General features: G+C 38.5%; 1 protein-coding gene across 4 annotated transcripts in view; it reads left to right on the forward strand.

Annotated features, from left to right (window-relative positions):
* The window catches only part of ADGRB3 (adhesion G protein-coupled receptor B3), an 894,978-nt gene that overhangs the window by 607,202 nt on the left and 264,532 nt on the right, over positions 1-23,244 (forward strand). The gene's annotated exons all lie outside the window — the stretch shown is intronic.

Here is a 23,244-nt window from a genome sequence, read left to right on the forward strand (position 1 = left end):
ATCACTGACTGACTCAGTGGACATAATTTGAGCAAATTCCAGGCGATAATGACGGACAGGGAAGCCAGGCATACTGCAGTTCATGCGGTCGCAGAGTCAGATGCTACTTAGCAACTCAACAACTACACAACTTGACATTCATAAAATCTAAGGATAAACTTGAGGTATCTTCCTACTCTGGGTTGCTGTCAATTGGGTCACTTCTAAGTCTCCCCCTACCCCAGTATATTGAAATATACCTGATAGATAAGGTCATGTAATTTGAAGATATACAGAGTGTTGATTTGATACAGATATACTGCAATACAATTACCACTGTAGTGTTAGCTAACACCTCCATCACATTGTATAATTACCTTTTTATTGTTATAAGAACATTTTAGATCTAATCTCTCAGCAACTTTCTAGTATATAGTACAGTATTATCTTTAATCGTAATGCTGTGCATAGATCCCCCAGAACGAATTAGTCTTCTAATCAGAAATTTGTACTGTTTGACTAGTATCACCCCATTTCTCTCACCTCCCATCATGGTAACCACCAATCTACTCTCCGTTTATATGAGCTCATCTCTCTTAGATACCAAATGTAAGTGATCTCATATAGTATTTCTCTTTCTGTGATTTATTTCACTTAGCATTATGCACTCAAGGGCCATCCATGTTGTCACAAGTGACAGAATTTTGTTATTTCTCATGACTGAATAATACTTTATATCATCTTTATCCATTCTCCTTTTGATGGACACTTAAGTTGCTTCCCTCTCTTGAATAATGATGCAATGAACTTGTTTCAGCCAGCCTCCTCCTAGGCTAGATAATTTAGCTTTCTGGGACATCAGTAGATTATAAATTCCCCATGAACATGAACTACATTTGAATCCTGTGTGTACCAAGAGACTGAAACAGTACACAGAGTATGTGAGGAAAGATAGCGTGTATATGCTGACTGTATGTCAGGTACTGTTCTGCTCTGTTTTCATGCATTAATTTACTTAATCTTCACAACTTAATGAAATAGGTGTTGTTATTATTATCATTACAGTTGAGTTAATCTGAAATGTTGTTGTTTAGTCACTAAGTTGAGTCTGACTCTTTGTGACCCCATGGTCTGTAGCCCACCAGGCTCCTCCATCCATGGGATTTCCCAAGCAAGCATACTGGAGTGGGTTGCCATTTCCTTCCCCAGGGGATTTTCCCGGCCCAGGGATCGAACCTGAATCTCCTGCATTGACAGACAGATTCTTTACCACTGAGCCACAAGGGAAGCCCTGATCTGAAATACACTAGGTGATTTGGCCAAAGCCACACAGCTAGTATGTAAGGTAACAAAAATTTGAAACTAGGCAACTCTTGAGTTCTACCTTCTACCTTCTAACTTATACTTCCACTACTTCAACTAGTGGAAGTAGGAATTCAGAGTATATGTGTGCAATTAAATAAACTCCTCTGGAACCTAATAGAACTTTTAATGAAAGTCAAACACTTATGTCCAACTCTTTGTGAGTTTATGGACTGTAGCCTGCCCGGTTCCTCTGTCCATGGAATATCCAGGCAAGAATACTGGCATGAGTTGCTATTCCCTTCTCCAGGGGATCTTCCTGGCCCAGGGATGAAACCCAGGTCTCCTGCATTGCAGGCAGATTCTTTACCAGCTGGGCCACTAGATTGTAGATGATGCAGACGGGCTAAAAACAAAAGTGAAAGAGAAAAAGGTAATGTATGGAAGTTGGAGGGTAGCACTGCAAAAAGAATAAGGAGTACTGGGGGACAGGGGAAAGGAATATTGGAAGAAGAGAAAACTAAACAGAAAAAGTGAGAAATCAGTGTCGGTGGGACTGGAACGTCAATTTATTCTTAAACAGCTACACACTTGTTACATTATTGCTACCTGAGTTACACCCACCATAATGGCTCAGACTCCCCATCTTGGTCCCATGTCAGTCAATGTCAGACAACAGTTCATGTGAGATGCTAGGAAAATTGTCTCACTGAACAATGGCCTTTTATTATTCACTGAGTATATTCTATAAAATCAGAAAAAGAAATGTTTGCTAAGGATCCTTTTCAGTGCAGAAATGCAGTCTGTCCTCAAGTTGAATACCTTTTCCAGACTCTGTCTAAATACAGGTTTCCCTTCCCAGTAAGTGAAGTGAAAGTGAAGTTGCTCAGTCGTGTCCGACTCTTTGCTACCCCATAGACTGTAGCCTACAGGCTTCTCCATCCATGGGATTTTTCAGGCAAGAGTACCAGAGTGGGTTCCCATTTCCTTTTCCAGGGGATCTTCCCAACCCAGGGATTGAACCCGGGTCTCCTGCATTGCAGGCAGACGGTTTACCCTCTGAGCCACCAGGGAAGCCCAGTAAGTAATCTACTCTAATTATGTAACCAGTTTTTGTAGAGATCAGTTGGCCTGAAAGATGATGAGAAATCCCTGGTTATCATTCTTGCTGTGTGTCATCTTGACTACCTGGGCCTGTGGGGTTCACAACTCAAATTTATTCAACGCTCATGTGCCCTCTGACATGCTCACATCACCCACTGACACCAACACCCTGCCAAAGAAGCAGAGGGTGCTTCCTGAATGGGCTTAGTAGATTTAGAAGTGTCCTATACCCTTGACTTCTTTTTCTCCTTCTTTTTATTTCTTTTAGATAATTTGAACCTTTGTAATCCCTTTTTGCCCTACCTCTGGTTTTAGTAATTGTACGTTCTTTTCATTTAATGGTTGCCCATTATTTGTAAATTACAAACTTGATTTAATAGAATCTATTGTGTTCAGTATCTCAGCCCTTTTCCAGAACATTACAAAGACTTGTAATGTTAACTCCTGCCACACGATCCTGACTTACTCATTATTTTTTTCTAGACTTTTATATCTACCTTATGTTTATATGTTCCAAATATAGCCATTGTTATTTTTCTTTTAAAAGTCATGCTTAGTAAAATTACTTACATCTGATTAACAAATTCTTTACTCATTATTTCCTTCTAAATTTACTCCTTCCTTCTGTATCATTTTCTTCTTGAGATACATTCTTCACTAGATATTCCACCAAGAAGACTGAGAGACCTCTCTCCGTCTATTTCTGGAACATGTTTTTATTCTTTGTTCAATAGCAAAAGATACAAGATATAGTTTTTTGCTAATTTTCCCTCAATTTATAATTATATTTTTATGAAAATCTCCAGATGAGAATTAAGAATCATTAAAATAGAAGATATTCTGAGAAGAAGCCATGCATTTCAAGTGTTGGAAGATAGCCGTTAATTATTTCAAAGTTAAAACCTAATGTAAATTAGCTCAAAATCAGAAAAAAGAAGAGTGTTTAACTCAATAGCTTTTCAGCATAAGACATTTAATTAAAAACCATGGCATTATCATGGAGGTCAAATAGTAGAGTACTGAAAGTTAATATTGGAAATTATATTTAAAATAGAGTAGAGAGACGACACTGAATATTCTCATTATGTCTAGCACCAAATGGTATTGAAAAAAGTAGCTTTAAATTTGAATACAAGTTCACAGTGTGTGTAATAGCAATAAGTATAGTGCCATGTGGGTCTTAGCAGTTAAAGCACAAAAATTTAAAATGGGACTATTTGAAAAGTCATTCACACATATGCTTTATTTTTTATTTTATCTTTGAGTGTAGTTGATTTGCGATGTTATGTTAGTTTCAGGTGTACATCAAAGTGATTCACTTATCCATATACATGTATCTGTCCTTTTTCATAGTCTTTTCCCATATAGGTTATTACAGAATATTGAATAGAATTCTCTGTGCTATACAGTAGGCCCTTGTTGTTTATCTATTTTATATATAGTAGTATATATATGTTAATGCCAAACTCCTAATTTAACCCCCTGCACAGCACCTTTCTCCTTTGATAACCACAGAAACCAAATTTGTTTTCTATGTCTGTGAGTCATTTCTGTTTTGTATATAAGTTCATTCTGTATTTTTAAAGATTCTGCATACAGGTGATATCATAGGGTATTTCTCTTTCTCTGTTTGACTTCATAAATTATGATAAGCTCAAGGTCTATCCATGTTGCTACAGATGGCATTGTTTTATTCTTTTTGTGGGTGAGTAATATTCCATCGTATATACGTACCACACCTTCTTTATCCGTTCATTTTTTGATGGACAGTTATGTTGTTTCCATATCTTGGCTGTTGTTAATGGTGTTGCAATGATCATTGGGGTGTATGTATCTTTTAATTATATATCCACTTTTGTCTGGGTATATGCCCAGGAGTGTGATTGCTGGATCATATGGCAGGTCTATTTTTAGTTTTCAAAGGAAGCTCCATACTGTTGTCCATAGGGGTTGGACAAGTTTATAGCTCCACCAGCAGTATAGGAGGGTTCTCTTTCCTCCACACCTTCTTCAGTGTTTTTTGTTTGTAGGCTTCTTGGTTATGGTCATTCTGACCACAATGAGGTGAGACCTCATTGTACATTGACTTTGATTTCTGTAGTGATCAGCAGTGTAAGCATCTTTTTATGTGCTTTCTAGCCATCTGTATGTCTTCCTTGTAGAAATATCTATTTATAAAATAATCTTGTGCCCATTTTTGATTGGGTTGTTTGTTTTTTCAATATTGAGCTGTATGAACTTCTTTTTATATTTTGGAGGTTAATTCCTTGTCAGTCCCATTATTTGCAAATATTTTCTCCCATTCTGTAAGTTGCCTTTTTGTTTTGTTTATGGTTTTCTTTGCTGTGCAAAGGCTTCCCTGATAGCTCAGGTGCTGTACAAAAGCTTTTGTGTTTAATTAGGTTCCATTTGTTTATGTTTTTATTTTCATTACTCTAGAAAGTGGATCAAAAAAGATCATGTTGTGATTTATGTCAAACAGTGTTCTGCCTGTATTTTCCTCTAAGAGTTTTATAGCATCTAGCATTAGGCTTAGATCTTTAATTCATTTTGAGTTTAGTTCTGTGTTTAGAGTTAGAGAATGTTCTAATGTCATTATTTACATGTAGCTGTGCATTTTTCTAGCACCATTTATTGAAGAGGCTGTCTTTTTTCCAATGCATATTTTTGGATCCTTTGTCATAGATTAATTGACCATAATTGCATGGCCTTATTTCTAAGCTTTATATTCCTATTCCTTTGCTCAGTAAGTCTCTCTTTGTGCCAGTGCCACACTTTTTTGATTATTGTAGCTTTATAGGGTAGTTTAAAGTCAAGGAGTTTGATTCCTCCAGCTCCATTTTGCTTGTTCAAAATTGCTTTGGGTGTTCAGGGTCTTTTGTATTTCCATACAAATTCTAATATTTTTTTCTAAATCTGCCAAAAAACTGGCATTGGTAACCTGATAGGGATTGCATTGAATTAGTAGATTGCCTTGAGTAGTATAGTCATTTTCACAATATTAATTCTTCCAATCCAAGAACATAGTATATCATCCCATCTGTTTGTGTCATCTTTGATTTCTCTCATTAGAATTTTATAGTTTGTGAAGTACAGGTCTTTTGCCTCCTTTTAGGTAGGTTTATTCCTAGGCATTGGAGAAGGCAATGGCACTCCACTCCAGTACTCTTGCCTGGAAAATCCCATGGAGGGAGGAGCCTGGTAGGCTGCAGTCCATGGCGTCGCTAAGAGTCGGACACGACTGAGCAACTTCCTTTTCACTTTTCACTTTCATGCATTGGAGAAGGAAATGGCAACTCACTCCAGTGTTCTTGCCTGGACAATCCCAGGGACGGGGGAGCCTGGTAGGCTGCCATCTATGGGGTCGCACAGGGTCGGACACGACTGAAGCAACTTAGCAACAGCAGCAGCATTCCTAGGCATTTAGTTACTTTTGATGTGATGATAAATGGGATTGTTTCCTAATTTCTCTTTCTGATCTTTCATTGTTAGTGTAGAGAAATGCAACAGATTTGTATCTATTAATTTTGTATCCTACAACTTTACCAGATTCATTGATGAGCTCTAGTAGGTTTCTGGTAGCATCTTTAGAATTTTTATCTATATCATGTCATCGAAAACAGTAACAGTTTATTTTCCAATTGGATTTCATTTATTTCTTTTTCTTCTCTGATTGTTGTGGCTAGGACTTTCAAAAGTATCTTGAATAAAAGTGGTGAGAGTACACATCTTTGTCTTTTTAGTGATCTTAGAGGAAATGATTTCAACATTTCACCATTGAATATGATGTTAGCTGTGGGTTTGTCATATAGGGCCTTTATTATGTTGAGGTATGCTCCCCCTATACCCACTTTCTGGAGAGTTTTATTCATAAATGGGTGTTGAATTTTTCCAAAGGCTTTTCTGCATTTACTAAGATGATCATATGATTTTTATTCTTCAGTTTGTTAGTGGGGTGTCCTCACATTTATTGATTTGCATATATTGAAGACTCTTTGTATCATTGGAATAAATCCCACTTGATCAGGGTGTATGATCTTTTTAATGTATTGTTAGATTAGGTTTGCTAGTATCATGTTGAGAATTTTTGTGTCTATGTTCATGAGTGATATTGGCCTGTAATTTTGTTTTTGTGTGTGTGTGATGATATCGTCTGGTTTTGGTATCAGGGTGATGGTCATCTCATGGATTGAGTTTGAGAATGTTTCTTCAACTGCGATGTTTTGGAATTTTTTGAAATTGAGGATAGGTGTTTTGGAACGGAAGGATAGGTGTTAACTCTTCTCTAAATATTTGATAGAATTCAACAGTGAAGCCATCTGGCCCTGAACGTTTGTTTGTTGGGAGTTTTAAAATTACAGATTCAAGAGAAAAGGGAACCCTCTTATACTGTTGGTGGGAATGCAAACTAGTACAGCCATTATGGAGAACAGTGTGGAGATTTCTTAAAAAACTGGAAATAGAGCTGCCATATGACCCAGCAACCCCACTGCTGGGCATACACACCGAGGAATCAGAATTGAAAGAGACATGTGTACCCCAGTGTTCATCACTGCACTGTTTACAATAGGTAGGACATGGAAGCAACATAGATGCCCATCGGCAGATGAATGGATAAGAAAGCTGTGGTACATATACACAATGGAATATTACTCAGCCATTAAAGAGAATATATTTGAATCAGTTCTAATGAGGTGGATGAAACTGGAGCCTATTATACAGAGTGAAGTAAGTCAGAAAGAAAAACACCAATACAGTATATTAATGCATATATATGAAATTTAGAAAGATGATAATGATGACCCTATATGTAAGACAGCAAAAGAGACACAGATATAAATAACAGACTTTTGGACTCTCTAGGAGAAAGCAAGGGAGGGATGATGTGAGAGAATAACATTGAAACATGTATATTACCATAGGTGAAATAGATGACCAGTCCAAGTTTGATGCATGAAACAGGGCACTCAAAGCCGGTGCACTGGGACAACCCTGAGGGATGGGGTGGGGACGGAGTTGGGAGGGGGTTTCAGGATGGGGGACACGTGTGCACCCGTGGCTGATTCATGTCAATGTATGTCAAAACCACTACAATATTGTAAAGTAACCACCCTCCAATTAAAATAAATTAATTACTTAAAAAAATAAAATCACAGATTCAACTTCAGTACTTGTATTTGGCCTGTTCATATTTTCTATTTCTTTCTGATTCAGTCTTGGGAGATTGTACCTTCAAAAATGTGTTTCTTCTAGTTTGTCCATTTTGTTGGTATATAGTTGCTTTTAGTATCTTTTATGATCCTTTGTATTTCTGTGGTGTCAGATGTAACTTCTCCTTTTTCATATCTGATTTTATTGATTTGAGTCTTCTCACTTTTTGTCTTGATAAATCTCACTAAAGGTCTATCCATTTTATTTCTTTTCAAAGAATCAGCTTTTAGTTTCATTGATCCTTTCTATTTTCTTTATCTCTATTTATTTCTGCTCTGATCTTTATTATTTCTCTCCTTCTACTAACCTTGGGTTTGCTAGTTCCTTCTCTCCTTGCTTTAAGTGTAAATTTAGGTTGTTTATCTGTGGTTTTTCTTAGTTCTTGAGGTAAGACTGTATTGCTAAATATTTCCCTCTGTATCCCATAGGTTTGAGATTGTCATGCTTTCATTTTCATTTGTCTCTAGATACTTTTTAAATTTCTTCTTTTATTTCTTAGATCTCATCAGCTGTTTAGTAATATATTGTTTAACCTCCACATTTGTGTTTTTTAGTTGTTGTTTTTTTTTTCCCTTGTAGTTGATTTCTAATCTCATACACAGTATTGTGTTCAAAAAAGAATTTACCAAGGCTTGCTTTGTGTCCCAGAAAATGGTGAATCCTGGAGAATGTTCCATGTGCACTTGAGAAGAATGTGTATTTTATTGCTTTTGGATGGAATGCTCTATAAATATCAATTAAGTCCATCTGCTGTAATGCGTCATTTAATGCCTGTGTTCCCTGACTGATTTTCTGTCTGAATGATCTGTCCATTGAGGAAAGTCCCTCAATATTACTGTGTTACTGATTTTTTTCCCTTGTATGGTTATTAGCATTTTTCTTAAATATTAAGGTGATTGTATATTGGGTGCATATATAATTGTTATAGCTCTTTTTTGGATTAATTCTTTGATCATTATGTACTGCCCTTTGTTTCACAAAAGTCTTTACTTTAAAGTCTATTTTATCTGATATAAGTATTACTACTTCAGCTTTCTTTTGATTTCTCTTTCCATGGAATATCTTTCTCCATGCCCTCACTTTCAGTCTATATGTGTTTCTAGGTCTGAAGTGGGTCTCTGGTAGACAGCACACATATGGGTTTGTTTTTGTATCCATCCAACAAGTGTATATCTTTTGGGTGGGGCATTTAAGCCATTTACATTTAAGGAAAATATTGATATGTATGTTCCTATTGCCATTTTATTCATTTTGGGGGTTTGTTTTTGAAGGTCTTTTTTCTTCCCTTCCTTTTTTCTTTTTTTTTTTGTTATTTTCTCCTGTGATAGGATGGCTATCTTTAATGTTGAGTTTGTAATCCTGTTTCTTTTTTTGTATATATCTTTTGTAGATTTTTGGTTTTCAGTTACCATGAAGTTTCGATATAGTATAGTAACTATATATATATATACACATACACACAAGATTGTTTTAAATTGCTGGTCTGTCTATAGTAACTATACTACACACACACACACACAAAATTGCTTTAACTTGCTGGTCTCTTAATTTTGGATGTATTTTTAATATCCTGCATTTATGCTCTCCTCATGATTGCCAGTTTTGATATCATATTTCTATGTGGATGATTTCATACCTTTGCTGTATATTTTGATTTTACTTTAAAGATTACAAATTTCCCATTTGTAATCTTATAGTTTCTAGTCACAGCTTTTTATTTTCTACCTAGAGACATTCATTTAGCATTTGTAGTGAAGCTAGTTTGGTGGTGCTGAATTCTCTTAGCTTATGCTTGTCTATAAAGCTTCTGGTTTCTCCACTGAATCTGAATGAGAGCTTTGCTGAGTAGAGTATTCTTGATGATAGGTTTTTGCCTTCCATCCCTTTGAATATACTGTGCCACTCCCTTCTGGCCTGCAGAGTTTCTGCTGAAAAATCAGTTGATAATGTTATTTGGATTCCCTTTGTGTTATTTGTGGTTTTCCCCTTTTTATTTTTAATATTTCTTCTTTGTCTTTAACTTTTCTCGATTTAATTACCTTAGGTCTCAGTGTGTGCCTTATTGTGTTTATCCTGTTTAGCAAGAGTCTCCGACCCCCAGGCCATGGACCAGTATTGGTCTATGCATTTCTACCTGAACCATCCCCCGTCCCCATCTTTGGAAAAATTGTCTTCCACAGAACTGGTGCCAAAAAGGTTGAGGAGCTTGTGAGTCTTTATGGGACTTTCTGCACTTCCTGGGCTTAGGTGACTGTTTCATTTCCCATCCTAGGGAAGTTTCCGGCTATTATCTCTTGAAATATTTTCTCAAGTCCTTTCTCTCAACTCCTTATAAGAGGCCTCTAAAATGTGAATGTTGGTGCTTTTAATGTTGTCCCAGAGGTCTCTTATACTCTCCTCATTTTTTTTTTCATTCTTTTTTCTTTTTCTGTTCTGCAGCAATGGTTTCCACCCTTATGTCTTCCAGCTCACTTATTCATTCTTCAGCCTCATTTATTCTGCTAGTCCTTCTAGTGTATTTTTCATTTCAGTTACTGTATTAGTCAGTTTTGTTTGTTCTTTAAATCTTCTGTCTCTTGGTCAAATATTTCGTGTATCTTCTCAGTCTGTACCTCCATTCTTTTTCTGAGACCTTGGATCATCTTTAGTACTACTACTTTGAATTATTTTTCAGGAAGATTGCCTATCTCTACTTCACTTGGTTTATTCTTCTTGAGTTTTATCTTGTTCCTTTTTTGGGAACATGTTTCTCTGCCATCTCATTTTGTCTAACATCTGTGTTTGCAAGCTGTGTTCTGCAGGCTGTAGGACTGTAGTTCTTCTTGCTTATGCTGTCTGCCCTCAAGTGAGTGAGTCTGGTCTAGAGGCTTGTGCAGTATTCCTGGTAGAGAGACTGGTGCCTTCCCAGTGGTGGGTAGAACTGGGTCTTGTCCCTCAGTTGGGCAGGGCTATGTAAAGGGGTATGTCTGGAGGTAGCTGTGGGCTCAGGAATACTTTGGGCAGCCCTGAGTTGTTGACAGCTTGGGCTGTGCTTCTCCCTCTTATGTTTGGCCTGAGGCATCACAGCCTTGGAGCCTTCAGGCCACTGGGTTGGGCCAGATCTAGTTTTCAAGAGGGTGGCTTCTAGGAGGACTCATACTAAAGAGCACCAGTACCTCACCACAAGTGTCCTTGTCCCCACCAGTGGGCCGCAGTTGCTTGCCCTCCCCCACCTCCCCAGGAGACCCCCTAGGACCAACAGGTAGGTCAAGCCCAGGTTTCTATAAAATCACTGCCTTTTCCCCCTGGATTTTATTGTGCATAAGACCTTGTGTGTGTCCTCCAAGGGTGGAGTTTTTATTTCCTCCAGTAATGTGGAATTCCTGTGATCAAACCCTACCAGCCTTCCATGCCAAGTACTCTGAGGGGCTCCTCTTCCTGGTGCCAGAGCCCCAGCCTGGGGAGCCTGACGTGGAGCATGGATCTCCAACTCCTTTGGGAGAACCTCTGTAATGTCATTATTTTCCAGCTTCGGGAATGCACACCAGGGGATGTGCAGTTTGGTTATATTGCATATGCCTCTTCTGCTGTCTTCCTGTGGCTTCTTCCTTGTCTTCGGATGTAGAATATCTTTTTGGGTAGGTCCTAGTCTTTTTTTGTCAATGGTTCTTCAGGAGTTAGTTGTGATTTTGGTGTTTTCATGAGAGGAAAGAAAAAGTTGGTTCTCAGTTGTGTCCAAGTGTTTGCTACTCCATGGACTATAGCCCACCAGGCTCCTCTTTCATGAGAAGAGGTGAGCTCAATCCTTCTACTCCACTATTTTATCTCCAACTCATGCATATCCTTCAAATAAACATTCTCCCTACAGACCGTCTTCTCCCTTCACATACTGGTATCACTATTTATGTTCTCTACTCTTCCCTGTATATTCAAGTCCTACTTTCCATTGAGGGGTCAGGCTTAGTCCCACTTGTTCTGAAAACTTTTCCTCATCACCATAAAATTCTATATCTTTTAGAGCACTTGTGGTTTATTCTGGTCACCAGACACTACATTGTTGACAGATAGCTTTGTGAGTCTTATTTGCCAACTGAATTGTGAGAACACAATTGAAATTCAAGACCGTTTTGCTTCTCTTTAACTATCGTGTCTCTTCCTGTGTCATGTCCCACATATGATTTCTATTGCATTTTTTAAAGTATAGTAGTAAACATTAACAACTTTGAAAAGAGAGGACAGGAGGATACAGGTTGATAAAAAGGACATTTTCTGCCCTAATGAACATAGTAAAGTGGCTTCTCTTATTGAGGGGGCATCTCTATATGCATAACTAATATAATGGGAGAATAATTAACTTAAGAGCATATATGAACAGATGGACAATAAGGAAATACAAGCTAGTTATCATAAGAATTTTAAGAGTAGCATTTCCATAGAATACATTTAGTCAGACAAGGTGGATTACATATATTTTAATGTGTATGTTTCTAAATATAAACTGCACCTTTGGCATACAAACAATCCTGTTGACAATGTTGTTTTTGGTTTTCTCGAAAGATCATATTTTTTTTACAGTGTATTCTGAGGGGTATAAATTTCAACACATTGAGAACTTTATTTAAGAGGAGACTTAAAGTACTTAGCAAATTAAAGGGTCATCAACAGATGTCAAAATAGGAACTGCTGCTACTGCTGCTAAGTTGCTTCAGTCGTGTCCGACTCTCTGCAACCCCATAGACGGAAGCCCACCAGGCTCCCCCGTCCCTGGGATTCTCCAGGCAAGCAAAATAGGAAGGAGCTTTGTAAATTCCAAATAAGTAGCAAAACTGGTTATGCTAAGTTAGAGATTTTTTTTGTCCATTATGGGCTTATCTTCTGGTTTCTTCCAGAAGTAGCCTAAGTTATGTAAGTACTATTAAGCAAAAATAACAGCTACATTTTATATGGAGAGGATTTGATAAATTATATCAGGTCTTTTTAAGTGAAGTATATTCAGATTTTTACCTTCTGATATCGATTTCAATAAGGCCCATAAAAATGTCCTTTATCAGCTAATTTAATGCCAGTAAAAGTGTAGTTATTTTTCCAACAATTCTCTTCATTCAACCTAATAAATGTTCTGTCATATTAAGCAAGGAGAAAGAATTAATTTCTACATACAAATTTTGTAAATACAGATTACCTGGTATTTATGTTTCTATGTCATTAAAAAAAAAAAATGTCCTTGCACAGAAAAATCCAGCAAGTTAAAGCATCTTAATTACTAGGAATTTGCAGTATCTTGTGTCTAAATGATACCAAAGGACCAATTTCGAGTCTGACTTGGAAAATTCAGCAACTTGTAGTTTTTGACTTACGGTTATCAAAATCTGCCTCAGGATAAAAAGGCCCATAATAACCAAGAAAAGAGGTGATAGGGACAATTAAGAGAAGAAAAATATGCCAAATGTTGAATTTGGTAAAGTCATAACAGGTTAGTCTGCAGCAATAAACCAAATGTAAAACAGAAAACTTTCCCTCTACAAGAAATTCCCTGTGTAATTGAGATGAAATACAAGGAAATATACCAAGACATAACTTTGATTTAGTCTTCACTGAAGAGGGAAGAAAATCACAGGGAGCAAAACTGAATAATAACTGTGATATGCCTTTCCTAGCATATTCTTTAATGAAAAGAAACAATTTCAGAAATATGCTCTTAGTTAGCATAGTATACATATATGTGTATGTATGCATATATGGAGGCTTCCCTGGTGGCTCAGTGGTAAAGAATCCACCTGCCAAGCTGAAGACACAGGTTTGATCCCTGAGATGGGGAGATCCCTGGAGAAGGAAATGGCACCCCACTACAGTACAATGGCACCCCACTCCAGTACTCCTGCATAGAAAATCCCATGGACGGAGGAGCCTGGTGGGCTGCAGTCCATGGGGTCGCTAAAGAGTCAGACACGACTGAGCAACTTCACTTTCACTTTTCACTTTCATCCATTGAAGGAAATGGCAACCCACTCCAGTGTTCTTGCCTGGAGAATCCCAGGGACAGGGGAGCCTGGTGGGCTGCCGTCTATGGGGTCACACAGAGTCGGACACGACTGAAGTGACTTAGCAGCAGCAGCAGTATTCTTGCCTGGGGAATCCCATGGACAGAGGAGCCTAGAGGTGTTGCAAAGAATCAGACATAACTGAGCATACACAAGGGTTACATATATATTTAAATGTTTGTGTATTGTATCCACATGTGTGCATGTGTGTCTGTATACAAGTGTGTGAATGCATATAAAAATATATCTGCATTATTGTAAATATGATGTAAACTACTGTTGCTATAAAAAAATGACAGTAAGCGCCCTGTGTATGAACAAGTTCAGTTCCAAGAATCCATTTGTAAGCCAATTTGTTCATAAGTCCAATGAAGTTAGCCTAGGTGCCCAATTAACACAATCAGCTATATAGTACCATGTAATAATAGGTTTATGATACTTTTCACACAAATAATATAGTAAAAAACAAACAGAAAACAAATAAACATTTTAAACCTACAGTTCAGCACATCTAGAGCTCAGTTGGTAAAGAATCTGCCTGCAGTGCAGGACACTGGGTTGGGAATACCCCTGGAGAAAGGAAGCAGCGATCCGGTCTAGTGTTCTTGCCTGGAAAATCCCATGGACGGAAGAGCCTGGTGGGCTACTACAGTCCATGGGGTCGCAAGAATGGGACATGACTTAGCAACTAAACCAGCACCACAGTACCTTAAAAAGTACAGCAGTGCCGTACAACAGCTGACATACAAGGGGACGTTCACATTTTTGGAAGTTCACAATTGAAAGTTCATATGAGGGAGACTTACTGTAGAACATAAGAAAAATCATCATGAGTAAAGAATTGTATTTTTCCCCATTCCCATATTCTGTAAGTAACAATCATCATAAAATAATTTCTGGGGAAAAAGACTTATAACCCACGATTGTTGTTGTTCAGTTGCTAAGTCGTGTCCGACTCTTTGCAACCCCATGAACTGGATTATATATCTATAGTTGCCCTCAAATTAGGAATATGTATCTAACATCTAGTTTTCTCTATGAGTGTATCACTTACAATTGCAAATAAGTCCTTCTTTATGTAGTGGCCGGTCCACAGGAAATACTTACAATGCTTTTCACTACAGAATATGCATCCTACTCTTTTGAAAGTAATTTCCTTCTTTTATTTAATATTTAATATTAAACTTTCTGTAGACTTCTATAGGTCAATAAATTTGGAATTCCACAAGCCCATCTATTTTCTTTTAAAAATTCCCTTCATAACTGTATTCCTTTTGGTTTTACCCTACCTACTATCCTTTTCTATCTTCATAATGAAGAATTCTTCAGTCTTTAACTTTTTTGTTTGATTATTTTGGTTCCTCTTTGAATTGTCTTTATTTATTTTAATACCCAGACTACATTTAGAACCTTTAGATTTAGAACCTTTCATTTAGAACTACATTTAGAACTTCAAGTAACAGCCTATTTTGTTTTTATGTAAACCTAGAGGAAATTATTTATCTCTCTACTTTGAATAATGCCCAACTCTTTGTGATGTTTTATGGTTGTATAATAAACATACTATCTAATATGAAAAGATAATATCTTCTGTAGGGCCAGTGATTCCAATTCCTCACAGAACAGATTTCAATTCCTCACTATTAGTTTCCTTCTATTTATATATATATATATGTATGTATATGTATATTTTACACATATATATGGAATCTATAAAAGTGGTACTGAAGAATTTATTTACAGGGCAGCAGTGGAAAAACAGACGTAGAGAATAGACTTATGGACAAGCAGAGAAGGGAGGAGAAGGTGAGATGTATGAAAGAGTAACATGGGAATTTTCATTACCTTATGTAAAATAGATAGCCAATGGGAATTTGCTGTATGTCTCAGGAAACTCAAACAGGGGCTCTGTATCAACCTAGAGGGGTGCGATGGGGAAGGAGAGGGGCTGCTGCTGCTGCTAAGTCGCTTCAGTCGTGTCCGACTCTGTGCAACCCCATAGACGGCAGCCCACCAGGCTCCCCTGTCCCTGGGATTCTCCAGGCAAGAATACTGGAGTGGGTTGCCATTTCCTTCTCCAGTGCATGAAAGTGAAAAGTGAAAGTGAAGTCACTCAGTCGTGCCTGACTCTTATCGACCCCATGGACTGGAGCCTACCAGGCTCCTCCGTCCATGGGATTTTCCAGGCAAGAGTACTGGAGTTGGGTGAGGGGAGGGAAGTTCAAAAGGGATGGGATATATGTGTACCTATGGTCGATTCATGTTGAGGTTTGACAGAAAACAACAAAATTCTGTAAAGCAATTCATTTCAGTTCAGTGGCTCAGTAGTGTTGACAAATGTCTGAATACTTTTTCTTTGTCTCTATACAGACTTGTTTTTCTCTCAGTTATGTTACTCTTTGCCCAGTAAGTTCTATGTAGTAGTTTTATCCTTTTCTAAGACACCATCATTTCATAAAATGCTAAAGTGAATCAATGAACATATATTTCCTCTGGTTAGTTATCTAGTTTATATGATCAGTTATGCTATGGTAAGTTAAAACAAACACACAAATAAATATCAGAGACTTAAAGGAACAGCTTCTCAAATAATAAGCTGTTATTATAATAATAATTCAAATAAAAGAATCCCTTAATTTACCATGGCTCAAACCCAGTAGGGAGAAGGCAATGGCACCCCACTCCAGTACTCTTGCCTGGAAAATCCCATGGGCAGAGGAGCCTGGTAGGCTGCAGTCCATGGGGTCACGAAGGGTTGGACACAACTGAGTGACTTGACTTTCACTTTTCACTTTTATGCGTTGGAGAAGGAAATGGCAACCCACTCCAGTGTTCTTGCCTGGAGAATCCCAGGGACGGGGGAGCCTGGTTGGCTGCCGTCTATGGGGTCGCACAGAGTCAGACATGACTGAAGCAACTTAGCAGCAGCAGCAGACCCAATAGATCCCTTTCCCCTTCTGTTGAAAGTTCATGTGGTGAAGACAAATGAAGAGGCTAACAGGATGACCGTCCTCCAGCCAGTCATGCAGCAACGCAGGGGAGGATGTTTTTCCACCGGCAACGTATCTGCAGAAGCTGCTTTGGTGCAAGAGAAAGTGGAGAATAACAGGGAAGAACAAGCATGGGAGGTTTTAATGACCCAGGCCTGAAAGTGGTACCCACCACTTCTAGGTACATTTTATTGGTGAAAACTGTATCAAACCTAAATAAAGTACACAAACATACAATATACATACAAGTGCACAAACAAAAACAATGATAAATATAATATAAAGTAACATCATAACATGATGTATGAGAGATAATGACAAAATAATGACCATACCCAGCTACAAGGAAGAAGCTAGAAATTTATGGTATACTATGTTCCTTTTACTGAACCAAAGTTGGATTCATTTGCCAGCATGCTCAGTGAAGCCAATCTAGTGATACCAGGTCTTGGTGAAGTAAAGCACAGCATTTTCTGTGGGCACCAGGGACAGAGTGCAGGTAGCTAGTGCTTAAAAGGCTCAAACTCCCCAAAGGCTTTCAAGGAAAGGTTTTTAAAGACAAGGTGAGGCAAACTGTTGTGAGATGTGTGGTCAGCTTTTGGACGTTCTTCTGATTGGTTGGTGGTGAGGTAATCAGGAGTCAACATCATCAACCTTCTATTTCTGGACAGTCTGGGGGCAGTATTCAGTTCATTTCTCCCACCTGATGGAGGTTTCACAATCTGCAAAGCAACTCAAGGACATGGCTCAGAATATCTGTAGCCCTTGAGGAGAAACTAAAGGTCCTTAACTTTGTTCAGTGGCTGAAGCTATTATGATTCTGTCTTAATCTGACTGTTTTCCTTTCTGCACGTCTCACTTCTCTGATTAAATTGATTCTTTGACTAAAGCTTTTCTACAGACAGAAGGCTGGCAGAGGACATGTGGGTGGGAAAGGGGGTCTGTCCTGGGAAGTCCCTATAGGGTCCTAATTGGTTCCATCCCCACGAAGGTGAAAGAAAGAAAGAAAAGCTTTTTGGAAGCTAGCTGGCAGTCTCTGTCACATCTGCTTTGTTCAGCGACACTGTCTCAGCATCAGGAAAGGCGCAGTTGGAAGACACTAGCTGTGGGCACTTTGTGTATAACTACTTCAGGGTTCTCCTTGTGTCTCCATGTGTCTGTGTGTATTCAGCTGCCAACTCCAGAGCTGTTTAGGGCTCAGGTGTAGCTCTCTAATTGTCCTTACCTGGTGCCATAATGGCATCATCATGGCTTACTGAAAAACTTATTCAGTGGCAGCCAGTGTTCACACATAAATGTGCCCAAGTGAGAGTGAGATTTAAAGTTTGCCTTAACGACCCCCCACTTCCACACACTCTTCTACAACTTACTTGATTATTTCATAAGTCCTTTCCTTGGAGAAAAGAGGCTGGCTCTCTGGTGGTTAAAGTGAATTACAGTATACTATGAATTCTTTTTTAACTGATGGTTGCTATTTTTTTTCTTCCTTGAATTCCAAATTAATGAGATTTATTAAAATTAAGTTTATAAAATGCTAAGCTAATGAATTATAATGAGGAATAAGAATATTCTTTTGTAAAGTTGCCATTAAGACTGAAAGAGAGAGCTCTGTGATTAAGTTCACATTGTAATTCAAGTGACTAAGGAAAGCAAAGGTTATAAGAGGCAAAATGTTCACGGAGAAAAATTGCTTTACTCCCATCAGAAGACTCTAGAGGAAAATATTACTTTAATTTAAAATTAACCAGTGCATGGCGCTGTGCAGAACAAGCAGACCTTGATTTGTGAGTTTACAAGTCCAGGAATTTCTACTTGAAAACCGAGCAGTACTGAGAAAGATGACTCATCATGGGACAAGGGCCCCTCGTGTCTCGTGTGGTCATGAAAGCAGGTACCTTACCAGGTTCAGCCTCTCAGAATATCGTGACTGTCATGATTTTGGAACTGTTCAACCCCTTTTTCATGCCTCTTTCACCTCAGCCTCTCCCCACAGCAGATGCTTGGTTTCCCGGGCAGCTGGGCTTCCCCAAGGAGTGTCCTGCAAGCTTCCTCCACTCACCCATGCCCCCTGGCCCCTCGGTCATTGCCCCTCTGCCCGGTGGCAGCACCACAAAGACTTGTTTCTGCGGCAGGTCCAATGCCCAAAATGACAGTGCCATCCACTGACATTAGGCCTGGTCCTTCTGTGCCCTGTTCTTTACTATGTCGAGAGTACCTGCTGACTCGGAATTTCAGGGCATTCTGCTTTCACTGAGGCATTTTATTGTGGGTGTATCTTCATTGTAACTCAGCTATGACCCATCTGTTAGATATGGTCGTCTTGAAGAACTGTTTTGATTTGTAACTTACTTAATGATGAAATGATTTATATTCATAAACTGTATGTGGAAATATGTGAGCAAAGATCATTATAGCTACCATTGTTTACTTTTATGTTCCATTCAGTTATTGAAGTATGTTACCTAAGTTAATCCTCTCAAAAATGGTTTCTGCATTTTTATATTTGTATACTTGTTTTACAGATGAGAAGACAAGTTTTCAAAGTTGTGTAAGTTGCACAAGCTCACCCAGTACTAACTAAGAGACAAGCCTAGATCACAGGATTGTCTAGGACCAATGCCCATTGTGTTAATAACAACTAGTATATCTTGACTTCAATTACATATTTTCACTTTACTCTCAATATGAAGTGAGCAAACTAGAAATTTTTTATATTTTGAAGGAAACAAAGATCACTTCATCTAAAGCAATTTTTTAACTGAGACCCACAGAAATGAACGGAGAAGGCAATGGCACCCCACTCCAGTACTCTTGCCTGGAAAATCCCATGGATGGAGGACCCTGGTAGGCTGCAGTCCATGGGGTCACTAAGAGTCGGACACGACTGAGCGATTTCACTTTAACTTTTCACTTTCATGCACTAGAGAAGGAAATGGCAACCCACTCCAGTGTTCTTGCCTGGAGAATCCCAGGGATGGGGGAGCCTGGTGGCTGCCATCTATGGGGTCGCACAGAGTCGGAAACAACTGAAGCGACTTAGCAGTAGCAGTAAGCACAGAAATGAAATGCCCCCCTTTTACCAGAAGTCAGCCACACAGCACAGACGAGAACTAGAATGAATATTCTTGCTGCTATGACATGTTACCTCCTGTACTATAACCTAGATGACTCAGTGAATATGCCATTTTAGAATCTGATCTCTTTCAAACCTTGTCCTTTCGGATTCTTAGTGGAAATATTCTTAAGCTTCATAGCAACATACTAATTGGTAATATTATATCATTAATTTTATACTCTGAATTCAAGAGCCTCATAAATAAGATTAAATAGGATAATTCATGAAAATAGTAACTGGACTCAGACTTTTAAGTAGAGCATCGAGGAAAACAAATATGCAATCCTACTTGACCACATCCCAGATTAGAGCATGTACATACTCCAACAGAAAGAGACCCACTGAGAAAGACACTCTCAGCAGAGGCCCCCACAGAAGGGGATGCACCCACACCAAGAACCAGCGCTGCTGCTCGTCTGCCTTTGTTGTCATGAGCTAGGAAAGTCTCCAGCTTCCTCCAAGTCAAGACTGATCACTGTGAGCTTTATGAGAATGCTGCTTGTCACTATCAGCAGTGCGCTGAGCAATCTTTTTTTCATCCACAGTGATTGACTTGTGTGATTCTGTCCTTCTGATCAAGGACATTCGTTTTTAAGACAGCTGGCCAGGGTTTGGGATGCATTCTACAGCTGTGACGGGGCCAAGGTACATGCCCACATGGGATGGAACTCACGCTCTCAACTTAATTAGCTTTAAACCTAACACACTGAGCCAAACGGCCATGGAGCATTCCCCAGAAAGCTCTGCACATCTACGCATGCCACTCATTCTTAACTGTAGACAAGACAAATGCACTCTGCACATACAAACCACTGTCATATGTCCTGTAAACAGTTTTTGAGACCAGTCTGAGTTAAGTCCAGGAGAGAAAATGTAGGGATAGATCAATCTAACTTAGATCAATCTAACTATTTGAAATCTCCTCATGGGACATGATCTGATTAAAAACTTTCAATAAGTTAGGAGGTACTTGCCAAAAGCAAGATCAAAGCATAATGTTAGAGAATTCCTTCTCCCCTCAATACTTTGTTACTGTGATTGTTCAGCTTAGGTTGCTGATTCTAAATTCATCGATACTGACCTTCAAATCTTGAGGCTCCTTGAAGCTAAGACACACACCTTCCTGAACCTCTCTCAGACGCTCAGACAGCATATGTGGTCTAATTAGAATTTAGCTTTTGACTGATAACATGTGGGTAAATCTCATCTGCTCTGAGTTTTTATTTCATCGTCTTAAAGGACTCAGGTTTGCTCACAGCTCAGATACCCCAATTTCTCAATTTCTAAAGCTTTACAACTACATTTTCCTTCATCCTGTTTTGAGTTGACAAAGTATCTCACAGACTATTCACTGAAATATTAAGTCTAGTCTGTGCTATGACCCTCAAGGCTGTACATGAACCCCTCTCTGTTATGTCCTCTTCTTCCTGGTTTCCTACTTCTCTCTTCCTTGTTCTCCATGTCTCTCTGGCCTCCTTGGTTCTGCCATGCACACTGGTACCTTCCAGAGCAACCTTTGCCCTGACTGGATGGTTTTCCCTTTGGATGCTGTAGGACCTGCTCTCCCATTTCTGTTAGCAGTTTCTCACACATCACCTTCTCAGGGAGACGTTCTCTGCCACCCTTCGGAAATATGAATCTCTGCCCCAGCACCGGGTCCTTATCTCCCTTCTTTCACTTTCTGTATTCTTCTTACCATTTACTGTCCAAATACTGGATTATTTTTCTTAATTATTTTGTTTATTACTTGTTCCTGCCCTCATGCAAGCTCTATTAGGGGAGGAATTTGTGTCTGTCTTATTAATATTTATAGCTACATTTAAACCAGTGCCTGGTATGGAACAGGTACTCATTAAGTGTTTGCTGAATGAATGAATGCAGCTAATCTCTGTCTAGGGGCCCTTGTTCATATATTTCTGATACTGTGAATGGTTTGGCTAGTTGTTTACATTATGTATTTGGAAGGGCCCAACCAAAGTAAGCAAATTTTCTTTTTCATTTTTAAAGCTGGCCTTCTGGGGTGAGGAGAGAGTAATTGTACTTCTTTTCAAGCTCTAAATCTTATTTTTATGTGTCAAAAATACAGGCATTATTCCACGCTTAATTCTTCAAAATGGATTTATCGGTGGAGCCATTACTTTTTGTAGCTTCCACAGCTACCACCAGAGAGAAATCTTGGAAACATAGAGTTTAAATTCATGTCCCAAATGTGACTCTCCTGAATGCAAATTGAGTGTGAATTTATTAGAAACCATTAGTGGGATAAATGTCCTCCTATTATGTAAATCTGTATCTTTAATCTGAAATGTAGAAAGTGAATTGCTTTCCAGAATACCTGATCTGTGATTCTGTAATTAGGTGAACAGGTGGTTCATTACAGGTGCAGTTAGTGACTTGCCCCTGATCACAAAAACGAATAGCTAATTCTGTATGTCCCAAGTCACTCAGAGAGGAAGTTGTGTTGGCTACACAGTTTTTCAAGCTACAAGTGTTAAGTGCCTGAATTCAGAAGCAGAATTCAGTATTCGTTTTGTTTTATAGATATCAAAGTTGACCCTTCACAACTGAGACACAGTTATTTTCAGTGACACATTTACATTTATTTTATATAGTATTCTACAATAGTATCTACTTTAATATCTAGACAGGTTGTGAGCAAGTAGAGAAATTGAGTTTATGTGTTTAATATTATATTGTAATAACATATGTAAAGTCTTAGTAAATTTTAAAGGGGATCATTTATGTATCTCTGGCTGAACCAAGGGTCCTGGAGTTGCACTGAGACAATTTATGATCACACTTATTTTCTAATATATATTTTAGCTGTAGTTTTGAGGAAAAGACAATAAAACAAATTCAGGTGCTGAGTTTAGAGTCATAATCAACAATATGTAGCCCTAGAAGTGAAATCTGCATACAGAGTCCTCCCAGATACTGAAAGAAGTATGTCTAAAAAATAAAAAACCAAGAAACCCAGCACAGAATTGGATCTTCAATTATAAGCTCTATGAAAAGGTAAAAACTTTACAAAAGCCAGAAAGGGTAGCATAGAGACAGAGATCCACCTGTGGTGGGAGACAGTTGTCCTTCAAGACTCTACCTTCCTCCTGCTTCTATACACAAAACATTGTGGTTCAGGAAATCGTATAGGGTATTTTGTCAAGGTTGACAGCAGATGGAATAATATGGAGAAGGGGAAGTTGAGGATTTTTTTTAAAGCCTGAGAAGGAATATAGAAAAGCAGGCTGAAAGGTAAATGGAGGGAACAATCAAGAAGAGAGGAGGTGGCACTTTGCATCCAAAAGTTGTGATTGTCTTTCACAGAAATGGAAAGCTCTTTCAGTGGTGTAGAACACAGTATCTTTGTCCTCAAGAAGGATTAGTCAAGTCATGCCTCTATGAAAATAGGGAAATTTCAAATGGACTCTAACAGACAAATGTCATTTGACTTATCTCAGACCCCCACCCCAAGAAAAGTCCAACGTTGGAGTTTGGTAAGAAGACACATGCACCCCAGTGCTCA

This window comes from Bos indicus, chromosome 9 (assembly GCF_029378745.1).
Source record: "Bos indicus isolate NIAB-ARS_2022 breed Sahiwal x Tharparkar chromosome 9, NIAB-ARS_B.indTharparkar_mat_pri_1.0, whole genome shotgun sequence".
Lineage (NCBI taxonomy): Eukaryota > Metazoa > Chordata > Mammalia > Artiodactyla > Bovidae > Bos > Bos indicus.